The sequence below is a fragment of the Grammomys surdaster genome, unplaced genomic scaffold, assembly GCF_004785775.1.
Source record: "Grammomys surdaster isolate TR1022 unplaced genomic scaffold, NIH_TR_1.0 149, whole genome shotgun sequence".
NCBI classification, from domain to species: Eukaryota; Metazoa; Chordata; class Mammalia; order Rodentia; family Muridae; genus Grammomys; species Grammomys surdaster.
In genome coordinates, this window is record NW_021604607.1 from 2,712,524 (window position 1) to 2,735,469 (window position 22,946).

The following is a 22,946-nucleotide window of genomic DNA, read 5'->3' on the forward strand; positions in this document are numbered from 1 at the left end:
GTTTGTAGAAGTTAAAGTGAAAGCTTATAAAAATTGTTGATACCTTAAATTTTATTATGCAATGAATAAATATAAATATATTAAAAATTTAAAATAACTGTATTAAGGTGATTTATCTGATTCATGACAGAACTAATTAAAGACAAATAATGGGTATTTTCTCTTAGTGTTTTAATAAAAAAAAAGTAAAAAATGTACAAAGTGTTTAAAATGCTATGGTAATTATGCTATCTAGTTCTATGTCAGGGTGTGACCATTCTTATTGTGGGCTGGTGGTCTTGTGTTCTAGAAGAAAGCAGGATGAGTAAGCCCCAAGATGTTTATGAATGGGGTGGCAAATGATATATGAAAGAAGGTAATGTAAAGTATTATAACAAGGCCCCAACACCAACCTTAAAACAGACTCAGGCCAATAAAGCAGAACAGCAAGTCTGAAAATTATTTTGCATACTAACACACAGCTGATTTTTGAGAAAGCTGCTATGAATACACAATGGAAGAAGAACTACCTTTTTAGTAAGTAATGCTGGGAAACTGGATGTCTACATACAAAAAAAAAACAAAAACAAAAAACTATACATCTGCTTTTCATCTGTTTCAAAAGTAAGTTAAAAACTGATTAAATACTGAACTCCAAGACCTAAAACTTTGAAACTTTTAGAAGAAAACATGAAGGAAATTTTTCAGTTTGTATTATTTTATCTTGGACAAGAATCCAGAAGCACAAGATACTAAAACCAAAAATTAGTCAAAGGAAATCATATCAAACTAAAAAGTTTTACAAAGCATGGAAGCAACATACAGAGGAAGAGAAAGCATAATATAAGAAAAAAATAAGACCTATATCTGACAAGAACTTGGATACATTGAAACATCACAATGGGAAAGAATTAGATAAATCATTTTATTCCTCAACTAAAAATTAAATTGGAAATTGTTGTTAAATACACAGTAGAATATTATTTAGTCATAAAAGAAAGCAATACTGACAATGTGGATGAAAATGTAGGTCATTGTACTACAAGAAATAAAACAATAAAAGAGAGCTCAGACCTACATAGTTCTTCTCATAGTGTAATTAAAAATGTTGACCTGCTAAAATGGTTGTTATCATAGAAAGAAAGACTATTGGGGGTAGATGACAAAATAAGTCCCAAGTTATGATTAGTGAGGAGTAAGAGATTCTGCTGTGCCATTGCACAGTGGAAAGATCACAATTATCAATCATATCCCCCTTTCCAGTTCTCATAACAACCATATGCAATAGCATTTCTTCATTTTTGATATGCCAGATTCTAGTCTTAGGTATTTCAACCATGAGCAACTAAAAACTGGATAAATATTTTTTCATGAAATCAATGTAAGTACCAAAAATAATTTACTACAGGAAACTCAGCCTGATAAATCTCAAAGCAACTTTCAGATGCTACAAGGGAGAAAGAAAATAGTAAAAACATTAAAATGAAGTAAAAATAGAGCAGTCAGAGAAACTCCTGATACATTTATAACATAAAGAAGTGCTCTGTAAATTTACTACAGTTGAGTCACAAAGCTCATTTTAATAGAGTACATGTCCGTCCAGTTCAGGTCAGTCAACAGCGTCTAGCAAGAAAGAGAGTGGGGATGGATGGGGCAAGAGATGCAAAGAATGGAGACAAGACAGAGGGTCTGATCAAGTCTCTCTTTATTGAAAGGAAATCCTGGGTATTTGTATGCTTTACCACGTGCCTTGCCATTGTGGACAAGCAGGGGAACACAGCTGAAGGCACTCTGCCATGTGCCTTGCAGTGTTGATACCAAGTGCGCCTTGCAGCTGGGGGCACTAAACAGCAAAACAAGATATGTGAAAAAAACAAGATATTTATCAGAGTGTGCTCAGCTGTTGTAGGCTGTAGAAAACAAGTCCCTTGTCAGGGTCTATGGTCTGAGATGGCTGCTAAGATGATAGCCACTTTCTGCAAGGAGTTGGCTCCCAACAAGTACACATGGCGTGCAAAATATATAACACCAGTGGGCACAGTGATGTCCACCTAACATTAAAGAATGAGAAAAGTCTCTCCAACAGAACCTCATAAGTGCTACTCTAATATGAACAGGAAATGTTCTGCTATAGCATGTTTACATTCATAGTTTAGTTCAAATTCAGAATCTCAGTTAATGGGATAGTTTAGGGAATCAATTCTACTAAGGAAATGAGCAGTGGTTAAAAAAATTACTTCATTTATAATCTCATTTGAATCACAAGCAAACTTAGAATATGTAAGTGAATGAATAAATAAGTGTGTACCCTTGTCAGTGATGGTTGAGTATGCGGAAAGAAATGCAGGCTTTTCTGAGATATCAAGCAAAATATAAAGTATATAAAAGGTATTTAGAGCTATGTATTAATATGGACATGCAAGCAAATTACAGTAAATACATGAATATGAAAATATGCTTCTTTGAAAATCTTTCCTCTGTATCTTTGAATATGATTTACAAAATATACATATAATTTTGACTACAAACATTTTAAATTGTGAAAGACATCACATGATATAAAATTTTACAATCAAATCAGTTATAAAATGTTTCATATTCTTAGTTTTATAATTAATTATTAAGATGTAACAAAAAAGATTCTGATTCTGAATTTTCTATTTTCAATGGTTTTGAGTTCAATCAGATTAAAATAACAACAGACATTACTCTGTTATAATGTTTGAAGATTATGGATTTTACTTATTTTAGCTTACAGTGTAGTTTTAGCTATCACGTTATTACTGAGAAAAGTTGTACACATATAACTCCCAGCAGGAAGCCAGAAACCCAGGCATCTATGTAAAGCTACAATATGCTCCTGGACAATGGAAATATCGTCTAAGTGGTACAGTGAAAATATTTAAAATTCTTCTTTTAAAAAAGCAATATAACTAAAGATTAGAATAGGGTTATGGATTTAACTAGGATGTTGACCAAGGAAACAAGATAAAAATCAGTATTGAGTTTGAGTAGCATCAAGACCATATATATATGCTATTGTTGGTGATGGTTGAGTATGTGGAAAGAGATACAGATTTTTATGATTTTATATCAAGCAAAATATGTCCAGGTAATATATTAGAGTTTCTTATACATAAATAAACCAACTTTTCATTTCATATAAGTGTTTCTTATAAATAAAAAACAAATATATTTGCGTGCATGTACATGTGTGTGTGTGTGTGTGTGTGTGTGTGTGTGTGTATAATGTCGATAGTCTTTTTCAGAGTATATAGTCCAGGGAATTGAATAACAAGTGACAGGTCAGGACATTTAAAAGTGTGCTGTTTGTACCTAGCAAAGAACCTATAGGGGTTTGATCTAAAGCTGCTATGTATTCAAATGCTAAATATTGGCCCCCAAGATCTGATTGCCCCAGATAAGCCAATTCTTATGTATACCAGTCTTTGTTGTGTAAACCTTGCTCTGAAACTTAAAGCTATTGTTTACTATTTTATTTATTTATTTTTTTGTTTTGTTTTGTTTTTCGAGACAGGGTTTCTCTGTGTAGCCCTGGCTGTCCTGGAACTCACTCGGTAGACTAGGCTAGTCTCGAACTCAGAAATCCTCCTGCCTCTGCCTCTCAAGTGCTGGGATTAATGGAATGCGCCACGACCGCCTGGCTAAAGCTATTGTTTAAATATAAGTGGCTACAGCCAATTTCTGGGGAGAAGAGAGGTAGGAGAAGTTTCAGTTACCAGTGTGGAGCTTGCAGGTAGGAACAATGAGGAGGAAAAGGGAAGAGAGTGGAGAGAAAAGCAGATTGCCATGAGGCTATATGGATCATTAGCATGTGGTCAGGAGAAGTGCATCCTGAGGACAGGCTGTTGAAGCAGAAACAGAGCAGGGGAGACTTAAACAGCAAGTACTTGGGGAGTACAGCTGGAGATTTAATAGTCTAGCTTACAGAAAAACAGACTAGGAGTAATTCACCCAGTAATTGTGCTAGAGCTGATTTTTAAAATCCACAGGACTCTGCCTTGAGTATTGGAGGTCTGGCTATGTCACTTTAAGAACCAATAGAGTTTATTAAAATTGATTTACAAGCTCCATTATCAACTAACATCAAGTTGTATATTTGATTTAATAGTAAATAAAATGGTTTTCTTTGAAACTAACTAAAAATTACAGGAGAAAGGAAATTTTGACTAGTTGATATATAAAGAAAATATAGGAGGAAACAACAGTCAACTAAATGTATGTAAGGCATTAATTATCATCAAGCTTTCTCAAAACTTGAAATAATCACTAATTTTACAGATATTGATGGTATTGTATCAGAAATTTATATTAAAGGCAGCTTCCATCTCTTTTGAGATTAAATTTAGTAAAATAATCTGGATCTCTTATATGACAGAGAATATTAGTCTAGGCTCTTCCCCACTGTTACCTGGCAACAGCCAGGTATCACTGACTCAGTATAAAAGGGGCTGCTTGCTCCCTCCTCTCTTTCTTGATTTTTTTTTTTTGATGATTGATTTTCTTAAAAATTTTTGTATAAGAAAAGCAGGCACATGAAACCACTTTTTTAGCCCATTTGCAAATTCAGGAATAGAATATAATTTGCCAAATCAACAGTGACAAAGAAGAAGTTTCTTTGACTGGAACAATAGCACCTTCTAAAGTTCTTACAGTCTTTGAATATACTGTAGACTTAGGTACTATCATGTGCAGAAAAACAGACAATACTTCTGATATTTTCTCAGTACTTACCAATTAAAGGAAGAGTAAAATGATCCCGAAGTGCCCTGAGTGACCATAAACAATTTATTCAACATAGTCTCATGGCAGCATTTCATTTCTCAGTTCACACTGTAGTTGTTACTTCAAAATGTTAACAAATTAAAGCCACATGGCTTTGTATCCAATCCAATATCCCAAAGTGTTTTGCCTCTAGCAAGCATTGTATGGAGAGAGTTGTGACTAGAATAAACTGTACTTCATCTAAAATCAATCAGAATTGTATTTGATTGACTTCAGGCATGTAAGCACATTCCTGACAGATACCACATGAACATGAACCCTTCATGAAAGAGACTGGTTCAGACAACACTTGAACACAAGCTAGCTGGCTTTCCATTGCCCATTTTAATTCTGAGTTGCTTACACTAATTGTCTGTGTGGAGATCCCTCTGCCTTAATATAATATTTTCAGAAGATATTCAATCAAAATCCTCCACAGTGGGTTCCTCTTCTCTATTACTAACTTAGGCTTAATACTTACATCAATTAAATGCTCTTCACATGTTGGCTAATTTAATTTTCACATACACATCTGGTGACATAAGGGAGAAACTACAGGTAAGAGAGGTTAAATGGAATAACCAAGCTCCTATAACTACCAGAAAAGAGAATACATACATAAATAGAGACTGAATTTGAATGCCTACCTTTTTGATTACTCAAATATTCTGTCCCAGATTTTTCCCCCAATCTTGCCTATTCTGCTGTTGTTTTCTTCAATCACTATGTATCATTCTCCTACAATATCTTTATACACATACATTTCTTCCACAATTTTCCTTTTTGTGTCTATTGGATCTTATGCATCTTCAACATTTAGGTTTTATATTTCCTTAAAGATTCTTTCTTATTATATCCATAATTTCTCATTAGCCTCTACTCTGAAAGTATCTTGTCTATAGAAGATTGAACTAACAGTACTAATGTACGTGAGTCTTCCGGTTCAAAATGACCAATGTCATTTAGGTTAATTGATATCTCAATGATATGTCTCATTTGGTCTGCACAGTTCTTTTGTATTTGTTTTAATTTGGAATAGTTTCCAAATATTAAAACATTATTCTTTACAAAAAAATATATATAAAAAAAATGTTACAAAGCAATTGAAGTTTCCTTAATTCAACTGAAATAATCCTTAAGTATCTAAATTCAGTATGAGGTCCTTCATCATGTTCTTTCCAACTGTCTTATAGACTACTCATCGGTTTCTATGCATGTCCATGCATGTCTATGCATGTCGGTTTTTATGCATGTCCAAGAGAGCCACAGATGAGTCACACATATACACACTGAAATATCATGTTTTCTTGTTTGTTTTTCCATAGAAAATAGTGGAAATCTTTATATAAACAAACAATTGTTTCCCTCACTAAACTTTTTATTTGTGCAAATATAGACAAATTCGGCTCTTGTTCTTCCTCCTAACAAAGAGGAGGAAGGGTAAATTAATGAAAGATTGTATTACAGTCTAGAAGCATTGTTGGTTTCCAGACAATGTTTTAGCATTCCCATCCCAATGTTCTCCCATGTTCTAACCTCCTTGGGATGAAAGCATGTACAGGGCCACATATAGAAAAGAATGTCTTTGAGGTTAGGTTCCCTTTGGCAAAAATGTTCAGAATTTGAATGCCTTTTGAGCAGATGTAACAAATTTCATCTAGTTTTCTCTGTACCAGTCTAATGATAAAAAAGAGGTGATTTGTCCAAATAACAAATGGCTTATTAAGGTGGAGAGATGAATCCATGGTTAAGAGCACAGCTTGCTCTTCCAGAGGACTCAACTCCAATGGCCAACACCTCCATAGAGACTCACAACCCATGTAACTCCTATCCCAGGGTATCCAATGTCCACTTCTTGCTTTCATAGGCACTAGGCATTCAAGTTATATAAAGTCACACATAAAGACAAGAAACTCATACAAAAGAATCAATCAACCAATCAATCAATTAATCAATTAATTAAAAAAGAATTACTAACTAAAGAAATTTGTAGTGTAAGAAGAAAAAGTACCTATAACAGGGAAAAACCCCTAAATCTTTGGCTCCTAGCTTACTCATTCTGTTTTTGTTTTAATGTGTAACAAAAAGAAGTGGGCTTGCAATGATCTGTTCATGATACAGAAGACATCTTCGCTTAATTCCACTAATAAAGGTTATTAATCTATTGCATGTAGACAATGTTTAATAATTAAGACTTTATTTGGAAATTGAAAACACATTATAAATTGTTAATAAGCTGTCTTAATGATAGCAATGAGTAAATAGTAAAGTGTAAAATTGTGTTTTTCTCATCATTTTGCTAGAAACAAATGTACAATCTACATCTTTTAGTAAATGCTAAGGTCCTACAGCACAGTGCAGTTGTACTCAACAATGGACTACTCCACACAATGGTGGTCTCAGAAGGCTATGGTGGACCTCACTGTTCACAGTAGCAAGTTAAGAAACCAACCTGGCTACAACAGAAGAACAGGTAAAGAAACCAAGGCACAACTGGACAATGGAGTTTTTCTGACACAGAAAACAGAGGAATTGTGCTCGGAGGAAAATGGTTTCAGCTATAGACAACCATGATAAAGCAAGTCTGCAGGTATTGGGAAGAGAAATGCTGCATGTTTTCTCTGGTGTGCTGTTAATAGATTTTATATGGATATATAAAATCATGTGTGTGATATGAAAGTGGAAGGGAAATTGTATAAAGAAACAAAATAAACTAATAAGTGGGCCTGAGAGGGAAGGGACAGGACTGAATGGGAGTGTGTATGAAACTGATCTAACATGGTACAAAGTACAATGTCTTATACAGGGAAAATTAAAACAATTTTGAGGACACTATAATAGAGCCGAGATTTTCTTATTGTGTACTGATGTCATAATTGTACTAAGATGGTAACAGTTCCTGAATCACATGCTTTGCAATGTTGCTGGAGTAAACAAACTCATTACTACCAGTCACAGACAGGTACAGTAATGCAATTATATATGACACAAAGCAATTGTAGATGACAAAAATATTTTATATTCTCAGTTTACAAGTTTACTACACTAAAATTTCATCATTATCTTAGACTGTACTTCTATTTGTATTTTTTAAATTGTTTGAGCCAACAGTATTCTGTTTTACTAGTATCAGCTTCATACATCTCCTGTTCACTGTCTCTTTTTTCTTTAAGTAATCCTCCCATTTTTAAACATAAAATATAAATATGAAAATTTCCCTTCCCTTATACCCTTTGTTCACAAATTTATGGCCATTTTTCTTAATTTATGCATTATATATGTTATATAATGACTTGAGGGCTGATCACTTAGTATTAGATAACCTAGTTGAGATGCTCTTTACTGTGTCTTTTAATTAAGTTAAGTGACTAGTCCATATAAGTTAGTTTTGAGTACTACAAACTATAATCATCACACAGCAACAAAGTCTCCTAATGACATATTCCTCACAGAATATCCTCACCATTCAATAAGTCAAGGCTGTACTTAGCTCAAAATAAAATAAAATAAAATAAAATAAAATAAAATAAAATAAAATAAAGGAGTGAAATAATCCCTAAGACTAAATACTTTGTTTCTTCCTGCCAAAAAAAAAAAAAAAGAGTTAAATAAGAGTTAAATAGGATAACAATATCCGAGTTAGAAAAAGCAAATTACTATATAGCTTCTCAGAAATCTAATCAGGTAAACTCTTAACCTGGCCTCCAAAAGACACAACAAGCAGTTGAGTCAGTTTCAGATATGTGCACCCAACCAATGAACGGGGAATCTGACCAGTATGGTTGCATTAGGGAAAAGCTGAAAGAAGCTGAAGAGGAGGGTGATCCTCTAGGAGGACCAGCAGTCTCAATTAATCTGAACCCCTGAGTTCTCTCAAACACTGGACCACCAACCAGGTAGCATACACCAGCTGATATGAGGCCCCAACACATGTAGAGCAGAGGTCTGTAGGGTCTGGGTTTAGTCAGAGAAGATACACTTAACTCTCAAGAGACTGGAGGCCCCAGGGAATTTAGAGGTCTGGGGCATAGGAGGTTGTGGTAGAGACATCTGCATGGAGACAGTGGGATGGGAAGAAGGTATGAGATGTGAAACAGTTGGAGGGTAGACTGGGAAGGGAATAAAATTTGGAGTTTAAAATTAATTAATTAATTAATTAAAAACATATAATATTTCTAACTATATAGTTAAGTACTTAATGTTTAGTAACATATTAAACTGAGTTATACTTAACACCACTAACTTTTTCCTTTACAATACACACACACACACACACACACACACACACAAAGGAAGAGTGAAAAAAGAAATGAAAGCTTCAGACTTAGGAATAATAAAAACAGAGCTATGTGTGCTGGTTTCTAGAGGCCCACATATAAGAGCCAGTGGATAATGGTTGCACTGTAGTAATCAAAGTAGAGGCAAGAAATGTGGCCTTAAGAGTATGAAGAGGCTGGTATTGAGCCTCCTACACAGGAACAAGATATCAAAGCTCCATGACTTTTGGGAATCATAACTGTCTCATGGTTGAAAGAAAAGAAAAATCTTTCTCCTTTCTACTTGGTGACATGAACATTAAAATGAGTAAGACTCAGAAATTGAATACTTAGGCTTCCACTCTCGGTTGGTGACAAACTCTGGGAGATGCTATTTTCTAAGTTCACAATTGAACTAAATATTTAACTAGTAATTTTGTAAACTGTGTGTTAGAACAGAAGGCAAAGAGAAGCTATCTAGGGCAACCTGGAAAAGAAAAGAAAAAAGAAAATTATCATGAATTCACATTACATAAAGTTAATAAAAGGAGCCCTATGACAATCTTTACTCTATGGTCCTGCCAAGGAGGCTGCCTTGCTCTTGCTCAAGAACCAGTGTTTATATATGTTTGGGATACATGGCATCACATTCATTACAGCACCCTAATGAAATTTGAGGTGACTAATTGGCCATCGGTGGTCCAACCATAAAATACTCAAGGTGCTTCGACAAGACCTCAATCACACACCCACATCCTTTCAACATGGCAGAGTGACTTTAGACAGGAAGAAAATATTTTTCTTTTCAAGGAAGTATTCTTTGTTGAATCCAGAGAATACTATTCTATTCTAGTTATTAATAAAAAGATTTCATAATAAACTATGAGGAATACTTATAATTGTCATGTGTGTGTGTGTGTGCAGTATATCTGAGTAGTTCTTTTTCATTCTAGTCTTATTTCATGCTAGTCTTTCTATGTAGTCCAAACAGATGTCAAACTTGCAAACTCCTCTGCCTAATTCTCCTGAATGTTAGAACAAATAATTCTTTAAAAGCTTTACTATTTTTATATTTGTGTGTGCATGTCCACATATGTGTGTTTATGAGTGTGTGTGCATGTGCACATGTATCTGTTTGTGTGTGTGTGTTTAAGAAGGAGAGAGAGAGAGAGAGAGAGAGAGAGAGAGAGAGAGAGAGTTTTGATGAATGTGTGGTCTACACAGTGCATGTTCTTTTGTGAGGGTCTCGGAAAGCCAGAAGAGGACGTGGAATGCTGTCTTCTGTCATTTTTCTCCTAATACTCAAGACATGATCTCTCATAACACCCAAGAAATCTTCCTGTCCCCACCCTCTATCTTTGTTTCAGATTCAGGTTTGTTACTATGCCTGACTTTATATATCGATATTGGAATTTGAACTCAGGTCTTCATGCTTGCTCAGCAAGTACTCTTACCTGCAGAGTCTTTAGTCTTCTACATGTTTAAAAATTATTTAAATTTAAAGATATTTCTGGGTGGGTACATTCCATAGGTAGCTTAAAACAAGGTGAGAGAACTTCTGGTAAAACTCTTAGGTATTATTAGGAGACATTGTTAGCTTTTGTGTTGTTGCAATCAGGGCTCTGTACAGACAATCCAAAGGCTTTACATGATACTAGCAAAATGTTAGGTAACAGAAATGGCTATTCAAAAACTATTATAACCTAAGGTAATTTAGTTCTATATTTAAAACCTTCAACTTTGCCTTTGGGCTGGAGCAGACACAGAGTTGGTCTGCTCCTGTGTAGATACTGAATCCTGAGCCATCCTAGAGGAGCCACTGCACTCAGAGCAGCCAGTAAGAACTCCATCTCACTCCCTAAGCCCCAGAGATACATCTGGGAGCCAGGGACATTCAGGACACACCAGCTACCCAAACCCCGCCCCTCTGGAATTCCACTACCCTTCCGCCTCTGCCTGGTCCTTTGGGTTGGGGCAGACACAGAGTTGGTCTGCTCCTGTGGAGATACCGAATCCTCAGCCATCCTAGAGTAGCTACTGCACTCAGAGCAGCAGACACCAAGGTGGTTTGCACTTGGGAGACATCATATCCTGAGCCATCCTAGAGGAACCACTGCACCCAGAACAGAAGGATTTCCAGATCCAAGAGGTGGCCTGAGTCCCAGGAGTTCTTCCACCCAGGAGATTAGGATCATAAGACCACAGAGGCATCTGGACTCTGAGGAGCTCTGTCACAAGAAAGATAACTGGAAATACAGACTCCAGTTTTACATAGTGAGGGCAGGTAACACTAGAGTTAACCAGATGGCGAAAGGCAAGTACAAGAACATAAGCGACAGAAACCAAAGATTCTTGGCATCATCAGTACCCAGTTCTCCCAATATAGCAAGCCCTGGACACCCCATCACACCAGAAAAGCAGGATTCAGAATTATAATCAGTTCTCATGATGATGATAGAGGATTATAAGAAGGACATAAGTAACTCCCTTAAAGAAATACAGGAGAGTACAAGTAAACAGGTAGAAGCCCTTAAAGAGGAATCACAGAAATCCCTTAAAGAAATGCAAGAAAACACAAAGAAGGAATTAAACAAAAACATTCAGGATCTGAAAATGGAAATAGAAACAATAAAGAAAGCTCAAAGGGAGACAACCATGGAGATAGAAAACCTAAGAAAGAGATCAGGAGTCATAGACGCAAGCATCACCAACCGAATACAAGAGATAGAATAGAGAATCTCAAATGCAGAAGATACGGTGGAAAACATTGACACAGTTGTCAAAGAAAATCCAAAATGCAAAAAACTCCTAACTCAAAATGTCCAGGAAATCCACGACACAATGAGAAGACCAAACCTAAGGATTATAGGTATAGATGAGAATGAAGATTCCCAACTTAAAGGGCCAGTAAATATCTTCAACAAAATTATTGAGGAAACCTTCCCTAACCTAAAGAATAAGATGCCCATAAACATACAAGAAGCCTACAGAACATCAAATAGACTAGACCAGAAAAGAAATACCTCCTGTCACATAATAATCAAAATATCAGATGCACAAAACAAAGAAAAAATACTAAAAGCAGTAAGGGAAAAAGGTCAAGTAACATATAAAGGCAGACCTATAAGAATTACACCAGACTTCTCACCAGAGACTTTAAAAGCCAGAAGAGCCTGGACTGACATCATACAGACCCTAAGAGAACACAATTGTCAGCCCCGATTATTATACCCAGCAAAACTCTCAATCACTACAGATGGTGAAACCAAGATATTCCATGACAGAACCAAATTTGCACAAAATCTTCCCACAAACCCAGCACTTCAAAGGATAATTGATGGAAAATTCCAACACAAGGAGGGAAACTACAACCTAGAAAAAGCAAGGAAGTAATCTTCCAACAAGCCCAAAAGAAGATAACTATACAAACATAATTCTACCTCTAATAACAAAAATAAGAGGAAGCCACTATCATTTTTCCTTAATATATCTTAACATCAGTGGTCTCAATTCCCCAATAAAAAGACACAGACTATCAGACTGGATACACAAACAAGACCCAGAATTTTGCTGCATACAAGAAACATACCTCAGTGACAAAGACAGACACTACCTCAGAATAAAAGGGTGGAAAACAATTTTCCAAGCCAATGGTCCCAAGAAACAAGCTGGAGTAGCCATTCTAATATCAAAAAAATAGACTTTCATCCAAAATTAATCAAAAAAGATAAGGAAGGACACTTCACACTCATCAAAGGAAAAATCTACCAAGGCGAACTCTCAATTCTGAACATCTATGCTCCAAATGCAAGGGTACCTACAAACATAAAAGAAACTTTACTAAACCTCAAAACACTCATGACACCTCACACAATAATGGGGGGAATTTCAACACCCTATTCTCAGCAATGAACAGATCATGGAAACAGAAACTAAACCGAGACACTTTGACATTAACAGAAGTTATGAACCAAATGGACTTAACAGACATCTATAGAACATTTCATCCTAAAACAAAAGAATATACCTTTTTCTCAGCACCTCACGGTACCTTCTCTAAAATAGACCGTATAATTGGTCACAAAACAGGACTCTACAGATACAAAAAGATTGAAATAATCTCTTGCATCTTATTAGATCACCACAGACTAAGACTGGTCTTTAATAATGACAAACCCAATGGAAAACCCACGTGTACATGGAAACTGAACAACTGTCTACTCAATGATGACTTGGTCAAGGAAGAAATAAAGAAAGAACTTAAAGACTTTTTAGAATTCAATAAAAATGATGACACATCATACCAAAACTTGTGGGACTCCATGAAAGCAGTGCTAAGAGGAAAACTCATAGCTCTAAGTGCCTACAAAAAGAAACTGGAGAGAGCATACACTAACAACTTGACTGCACAACTAAAAGCTCTAGAACAAAAAGAAGCAAATACACCCAGGAGGAGTAGAAGGCAGGAAATAATCAAACTCAGGGCTGAAATCAACCAAATAGAAACAGAAAGAACAATACAAAATATCAACAAAGCCAGGAGCTGGTTCTTTGAGAAAATCAACAAGATAGATAACCCGTTAGCCAGATTAACCAGAGGGCACAGAGACAGTATCCAAATTAATAAAATCAGAACTGAAAAGGGAGACATAACAACAGAAACTGAAGAAATTAAAAAAATCATCAGGTCCTACTACGAAGGCCTATACTCAACAAGACTGGAAAACCTGGATGAAATGGACAACTTCCTAGGCAGATACCAGGTAGCAAAGTTAAATCAGGAGCAGATAAACCATCTAAATAGTCCCATAACCCCTAAGGAAATAGTAACAGTCATTAAAAGTCTCCCCACTAAAAAAAGCCCAGGACCAGATGGTTTTAGTGCTGAATTCTATCAGACCTTCAAGGAAGACCTAATACCAATTCTCTTCAAACTATTCCACAAAAAGAAACAGAAGGAACACTACCCAATTCGTTCTATGAAGCTACAATTACACTCATACCCAAACCTCACAAAGACCCGACAAAGAAAGAGAACTTGAGACCAATCTCCCTTATGAACATCGATACAAAAATACTCAATAATTTTCTAGCAAACCGAATCCAAGAACACATCAAAACAATCATCCATCATGATCAAGTAGGTTTTATCCCAGGAATGCAGGGATGGTTCAATATTCGGAAATCCATCAATGTAATCCACTATCTAAAGAAACTCAAAGAAAAAAAAACCCACATGATCATCTCACTAGATACTGAGAAAGCATTTGACAAATTTCAACATCCCTTCATGATAAAAGTCTTGGAAAGATCAGGAATTCAAGGCCCCTACCTAAACATAGTAAAAGGAATTTACAGCAAACAAGTAGCCAACATCAAACTAAATGGTGAGAAACTTGTAGCAATCCCACTAAGATCAGGGACTAGGCAAGGCTGCCCACTCTCCCCCTACCTATTCCATATAGTACTGGAAGTCTTAGCCAGAGCAATTAGACAATAAAAAGAAGTCAAAGGGTTACAAATAGGAAAGGAAGAAGTCAAAATCTCACTATATGCAGATGATATGATAGTATACTTAAGTGACCCCAAAACTTCCACCAGAGAACTCCTAAACCTGATAAACAATTTCAGCAAAGTCACTGGTTATAAAATCAACTCAAACAAATCAGTAGCCTTCCTCTACATGAAAGATAAACAGACTGAAAAAGAAATTAGGGAAATGACACACTTCACAATAGTTGCAAAGAATATAAAATACCTTGGTATGAATCTAACCAAGCAAGTGAAAGACCTGTATGACAACAATTTCACATCCCTGAAGAAAGAAATCGAAGAAGATCTCAGAAGACGGAAAGATCTTCCATGCTCATGGATTAGCAGGATTAATATAATAAAAATGGTCATCTTGCCAAAAGCACTCTACAGATTCAATGCAATTCCCATTAGAATCCCAACTCAATTCTTCACAGTTAGAAAAGAAAATTCTCAAATTCATATGGAATAACAAATAACCCATGATAGCGAAAACTATTCTCAACAATAAAAGAACTTCTGGAGGAATCACCATCCCTGACCTCAAGCTGTACTACAGAGCAGTAGTGATAAAAACTACATGGCATTGGTACAGAGACAGGCAGGAAGATCAATGGAATAGAATTGAAGACCCAGAAATGAACCCACACACCTATGGTCACTTGATCTTTGACAAAGGAGCTAAAACTGTCCAGTGGAGAAAGGACAGCATTTTTAACAAATGGTGCTGGTTCAACTGGAGGACAACATGTAGAAGAATGAAAATTGATCCATTCATATCTCCTTGTACAAAGCTCAAGTCTAAGTGGATGAAGGACCTCCACATAAAACCAGATACACTGAAACTAATAGAAGAGAAGGTGGGGAAAAGCCTCAAATACTTGGGCACAGGGGAAAAGTTCCTGAACAGAACATCAATGGCATATGCTCTAAGATCAAGAATCGACAAATGGGACTACATAAAATTGCAAAGTTTCTGTAAGGCAAAGGACACTGTCAATAGGACAAAATGACAACCAACAAACTGGGAAAAGATCTTTATCAATCCTACATCTGATAGAGGGCTAATATCCAATATATACAAAGAACTCAAGAAATTAGACTCCAGACAACCAAATAACCCTTTTAAAAAGTGGGGTATAGAGCTTAACAAAGAATTTTCAACTGAAGAAACTCGAATGGCCAAGAAGCACCTAAAGAAATGTTCAGTATCCTTAGTCGTCAGGAAAATGCAAATCAAAACAACCCTGAGATTCCATCTCACACCAGTCAGATTGGCTAAGATTAAAAACTCAGGTGATAGTAGATGCTGGCGAGGATGTGGAGAAAGAGGAACACTCCTCCATTGTTGGTGGGACTGCAAGATGGTGCAACCACTTTGGAAATCAGTGTGGCAGTTTCTCAGAAAATTGGACATAGCATTACCTGAGGATCCAGCTATACCACTCCTAGGCATATACCCAGAAGACGCTGGAACATATAACAAGGATATATGCTCAACTGTGTTCATAGCAGCCTTATTTATAATAGCCAGGAGCTGGAAAGAACCCAGATGTCCTTCAACTGAGGAATGGATTAAAAAAATGTGGTATATTTACACAATGGAATATTACTCAGCTATTAAAAGCAATGAATTCGAGAGTTTTCTATGTAAATGGATGGAACTAGAAATTATCATCCTGAGTGAGATAAGCCAATCACAAAAGAACACACATGGTATTCACTCACTGATTATTGGATATTAGCCCAGAACCTTGAAATGCCCAAGATGCAACTCACAGGCCACATGAAGCTCATGAAGAAGGAAGACCAAGTGGAGGTGATTCATTCCTTCTTAGAAGGAGCAACAAAATACTCAAGGGAGCAAATATGGAGACAAAGTGAGGGACAGAAACTGAAGGAGGGGCCATCTGAAGACCATTCCACCTGAGTATCCATCCCATGTGCAGTCACCAAAGGTAGATGCTGATGTGGAAGTCAGGAAGTGCATGCTGATAAGAGCCTCATATGGATGTCTCCTCAGAGGTCTTCAAGAGTCTGACATATTCAGAGGCAGATGCTCACAACTAGCCATTGAACTGATCATGGGGTTCCCAATGGAGGAGTTAGAGTGAAGACCATTGGAGCTGAAAGTGTTTGTGGCCCCATGAGGAGAGCAACAATACCAACCAACCACAGTTCCCAGGGTCTAAACCACCTGCCTGGGAGCACTTAGTGAGGGATCCAGGGCTTCAGCTGAATAAGTAAGTGCTGATGGCCCTGCTGGGCATAGGTGGAAGAAGAGATCCTTGACCTCATGAAGGTTGGAAACCCCATGGGGTGGGAATTTGAGGGTGGGGAGGCGGGTATATGGGGTAGATAGGGGTTACATCCACAGAGATGAAGGAGGAGGGGTGAAGGGATAGGGGGTTCCTGGGTGGGTGGAGGATGGGGTAAGGGGACAACATATGAAATGTAAATAAAACATCCCATAAAAAAATTGTTAAAAAATAAAAGAAAACCTTCAACTTCACCAAATCATTCATTTTAATCAGCCAGTCAGCCTCTGTAAAATATTCAACATAAAATCTGTTTCTTTCTGGGAATTTTAGTCCACCATTTATTAGTTATTTTTTCTCATTGCTGAGAAAAACATGTGAGAATAAGAATTTCAAGAAAGGAATGGTTGGTTCTAGGTTACAAATTTCACAAGATACATTCCAACACAGACGTAGTAGCAGGTACCTAGCTGGTCACATTTCATCTAAGTCAGGAACCACTGAGTGAAGAAGAAATAGGCCAAGTAATAAAACCTTAAGACCTGCCTGCAGTGATCCATGTCCTTCAGCAAGGTTCCCTTCCTACAGCTTTAACAATCTTAACAAACACAAACTTCTACCATAAAGATATAAGTTCAAGTTAAGTATTAGAGCCCATAGGTTGCTCTTCTCATTCAAAACACAAAAGCACAATACATGTTCTGTGTATATTAAACTAGCATGTTTTTCATATCTCTATGTGCCATGAACTATCTTGCACTAGCTCATTTTCATAAATAATCAGAAGACAGTTGAAATTAAACATACCTTCTATGGAGTTATTTACATGCTTTCCAGTCAGCATGCATCATGGAGATCCAATGAACATCTTGAAAGGAGTAGTCCCCAACATCTAAGAACAGCAGAAATTACAAGCCTATTAGAAAAAGTATGTTACATTGAAAGAGAAGTCCAGTATTAGCTTGGTTGCCCTCAGATAATTTAATAAATGTTGATGGTTTTAAAACATAAGAGTTCAAAATAGCCAGAACTAAAGAACAATCTATAGAACATTACTTACTTGCTTATCCTCCATGGCTTGCTCATTTTATTTTCTAATACCCCTCCCCAGGACCACTTGCCCAGGGGCTCCTCACAGTAAGCTTAGTCCTTCAACTTCAATCACAAATTAACAAATGTTCCACAGAACAATCTCATGGAGGCATTTTCTGATTTGGTATTCTGTCTTTCCAGATGATCCTAGTTTGTGTCAAGTTTATAATATGGTAATGAATATGATGATTTGCTGCATAAATTTAACTATTATACAAAGCATATGGTTCAAAATATGATGGTATACATGGTAAAAAGACACAGTAACAAAGTATATTAAAAACCATGAAGGTTTTTCTCAGATTTATTAATGAAGGAATGAGAAAGAGGTGGTGACATCAGCAGGCTCAGGGTGGTATGAGCTCCAGTAAGAACCATTAAATCTTTTAAAAATAATAATAATAATTTCAAGCATCCACAATGAGTACAAGCCCAATAACATTAAGGGCCTTCAACTGTTTGTAGGTCATGATAATGCCCATTTGAACAAGATTATTCTTCAGAGGTAAGGAATGAGCTGAGCTTAATAGCACAAGCCTGTAATACCTGGAACTGTGGCAGCTGAGATATAGGATAACAAAGGTCAACATTTGGTTAATCAAGGAGCAAGTTTAAGACCAGCCAGGACTACTTAGTGTGTCCCTTATTTTAAATGTTTAAAATATGAAGAAGAGAGATTCTCCTGGGACCTATGAAATCCATGATGACCAGAACATAAGGCTTTAATGGCCATGAGACAAGAATCTCTGTCCATGCTCTCCCCTCCTGTCCTCCCAGTTTCTTACATGCCTACCTTTGCCTTTCACATTGACATGGACACTTAGGGATCACAGAGAAAGATGGAGAAAGCAGAATCTCAATTCTCAATGGTAGACCTCTTGTCAGTGTATGTGAGGCTAGGTTCAATCCCCAGCACTAACAAAAGGAAAACAAAAACAAACGAACAAAAAGCAAAACACATTCCATATCTCCTGGGACCTATGAAATCCATGATGACCAGAACATAAGGCTTTAATGGCCATGAGACAAGAATCTCTGTCCATGCTCTCCCCTCCTGTCCTCCCAGTTTCCTACATGCCTACCTTTGCCTTTCACATTGACATGGACACTTAGGGATCACAGAGAAAGATGGAGAAAGGAGAAAGATAGTAAGAAGCAGAGGATCAGGAGTTACCTGTGAACTCTCTCACTTATGAGTTCTAGAAGCTACACCCACAAAATATCAGCGACACAAGAACCTAAACATGAGCTGAAGGTAGGCAATACAGGACTTGTTAATGTGGATGAGAGAAACCCCCAAACACTCAACCATATACAAAAAGCCATGGCAGCTAGGGAATGATGAGAGCAGGAGAAATATCCTTTTATTAGGAAAGAGCACACCAATTGCTTATAGAATACCAGTCAGCCCTGAAAATATGCATGCAAGTTAACACTATAGGGATGGGGCAAGTTGTACCCAAAAAAGAACAAGAAAAGATAAATCGGAGGAAGTAAAGGGAGAACGGGGAAGGGGAAATGAGATAGTTATAATCTCAGAAAGTAAAACAAATATTTTTTACAAGAAAAATGTAGAGCAACTGAATGTTTTCTGAAGGTCAGAAGCAAGTCCTTCCCCAAAACCCTTTAATTTACAAACCATGCAACCACACAGTGCAAGCAACAAGGAGTGAACAGGTTGAATGTGAAGAAAGGAAAGTCCTTCTTCACAGATGGAATACCTTTCTTCACAGAAACCTTCAAGAAACCTGCAGAAATATTACCAGAGCTAATAAACGAGGTTAACAGCTCTGCTGAATGCCTGCAAAACAAAAGATAATCAGGTTACACCACACTGGCAATTAGTAATTATAAATTAGTGTGATAAAAACTTTATTTGCTTCAAAAATTAGATATAAATATGGCAAAATGAGTTCTAGATCTATTAACTATTATTTATTTATTTGTCTATTTATTTTAGTCAGTGAAATGTCTGGAATTCAGACTATATTTTAATAAAAACACTTTTTCACTATCTTTAAATAAGAATCATTTACAATTTTGTAGGCTGAAGCTACTATGGTATCAGAAAGTAACTGCTTCCTGCTTCTGAGGTTTTATATTTCCTTGCTTTTCCAAGTCCTCTGTGCTCCCCTGACACCTATATGAGGAGTCCTTGTGACAGCCTCAGGGGCTGATATCTATGTTTGATTACTCTGAGGGCTTCACTGGCTGAAGGGAAGTGTCTATGATCTGAAAGGGGCTGTGCATACACCCATCCAAGCATTCTTCCTGCATATCTCTCCTAATATGAATATCCTGTGCTTTTAACTTTGGAAACATTACACAACTGGCAAGGATGTATGCCTCCTTATTGAATTTGTCATGACCTGAAAGAGAAGGTTGAAATATTTATCCACAATGATTGAATTGATAAATAGAAATACACTGGAGGGACTCTGAACCTTGTGTCATGGTCTTTACTCTTCTGGGAACCTGTAAACTACAAGATCCCTGTCATAAGTATGGTGTTTTCTGATTTAGACTAAAGTTTCCTTGTTTTTATCATGTGATGTCCAGTTTTCACAGTAGGGGTTTAAACAAATACTCTGTCTGTTGCAATATTCTGGGACATTCATCTGTCTATATCCTACCTCTAATCTCACCAACCCGTGGATACCTATACCTTTTAACTGACCTCATAACTACAGAGCTTCTTAAGACAGCTTCAGACTCTGAGTCCAGGGGAGCAACTTCCGATAGAACCTACAAACGACGTTTCTCATCGAAGGTGGACTAAACTCATCATTTCTCACTCACACGTATAGAAGAAGCACTAGAGGCTAGTAACAAATGACTCAAGCCTTCCTGGAACATGCAAGAAGACTCAGACAGTAGGATTATCCTGTGTGAAGAGTCTGTGATAATATTCTGCAGTAGGAAATAGTATTACTGGAAGGATTTTCTGTGACTACTGTTAAATATTTATTTCTATACAGGGAATAAAGGAGCTAATTTCCTTTTGAAACTCATCTGTAGTTTTCATATATATATATGTATGTATACACACACACACACACACACACACACACACACACACACACACACATATATATATATATATATATATATATATATATATAATGTTTATGTGTTTTAATCCTCTTCCCTTTAGTATTATTGCTACCAAAAGTGAAGCCACTTATCCAGAAAAGTGTTTTTGCACAAATGTTCTCTAATCCTTTTGAGTTAGAAGGAAGCTAGAAATACAAGCAGCAAACACTGAAAATTCGTGAGTGTTAGCAATGATACAATGATATTTCCTCCTGCTCCTCACATTTCTTTCTCACTTTCCACTCCTAGTAGATCTCACTGTATCATTTAACATTTCTGGATCCTTTTCTTTTTTTCTGATTTTGTTGTTTTGGAGGAAGACTTTGCAGTGACATTGATGGTCTTATGACAAAAGATAATCACAGTCAAGTGATCATAAGAAGTTTCACTTGTGGTAAAAGCACATATTCCAGCACACAGATCCCTAACCAATCATAGAGTGTCAGTTAAACATGTTTCTAATGCTAACAAAGCTGGATGGTTTATTAAAATCTAAAGTTAGATAGTAAAAATTATTGAGAAGGGTTTCATTTAAAACTTTAAGAAGAATTACATATGTGCTTTTGTCATCCTTAAGATTTTAATTGGAAAAAGTGAAGTGCACTTTTTTTAGAATCTCCTGTGTCAATCATCAGCCCTTAAGAGAATGCATGTTTAAGACTGTAGCCTTGAAGTCACTATGTAGCACAGGCTGGCTCCACACTGATGATCCTCCTGTCCCAGCCTTCCAGCTGCTGGAGTTACAGGTTTGCGTCACCATACCCATCAATTTTCGGAAGTGGACAAGGAACGTTGTCTGGCTGAAAGTGGTTTTTGTACCAGAAGGGATGCAAGTAGAAAGAAATCCTGTTAAAGATAGCCCTCCCTTAATGTATTCTTGACATAAGTATCTTCCCATAACCAATATGACTTCAGCTCATTAAAATTTAAAATTAATATATCCTGGACATAATGTTCTTCTAAATAAAATGACCATAGAGAATATTGAATTGTTTCCAAATTCTAAATTAAATAAAAACCTTATCTTGTGTTTCTAATTCCTGTTCAGCTATGGGAGTGATAGATTTTCTCACTGCATCTTCTCTGCCCTTCAATTCTCTAAGACAGTCAATTCTAAGGAAACTACTTGAAGTAATTTAGTCTCAAAATTAATGTGAAAAATCACTTGACATTTCTGAAGTATCCTAAGGCTTTTATTCGTGGCTCTGCAGGACCTCTACTCTCTCCTTTCACTCTTTGAGGAGGACAATGACTATGGGATTTTCTGACTTTTAAAGCTCTTCATAAGATGTTTGCAGAATCCATCATACTGCCCATCGCCTCTAGGTTTTTATAGTAAGCATCCAATCAATGAAAAATAATTCTAATAAAAAATCAATATGTAAATGTCTAAGGAACAGAAAACAATGAATAAATATCAGAGGTTGAATAAATATGGCTTCTACCTTATTTCCACTGTAACATTTTTAGTTCACTTGCTTAAACACTGAATTGTGGTTATCTCCCCCTTTTTCCAGAGTGGGGTGTACATTGTGGAGCTGTGTGTGAGGTAGCACTGAGATAGCCCCAGGAAGTCTACAGACTGCCATTAGGTTATGTATATAGTAGAAACAAGGAGTCTCAACATTCAGAAATTTTCTTTATAGTTCCTTTTAACAAGAGGCTTTCTGTGTCTTTAAAGAGACTGTTTCTGATGACCTTCCAGCACCTGTGCCTGCACTGATTTAAAGGTGTTTGTGTTTATGAACCACAGAACCAATAGAAAATTTTAAAACTTTAAACAACTATTTGCATGGATTTGTACATATCTTTAGCAGTTTTGTTTCATACATAGTTATTGTTTGCCTATGCATTAAAGTATGGAAGTGCCTGTTTCATCTGACTTGGATCGACCGCAGTTCCTTCGGATTTGACCTACCACTCACTTGGTAGTGTGTTGTGTCAGATTCCT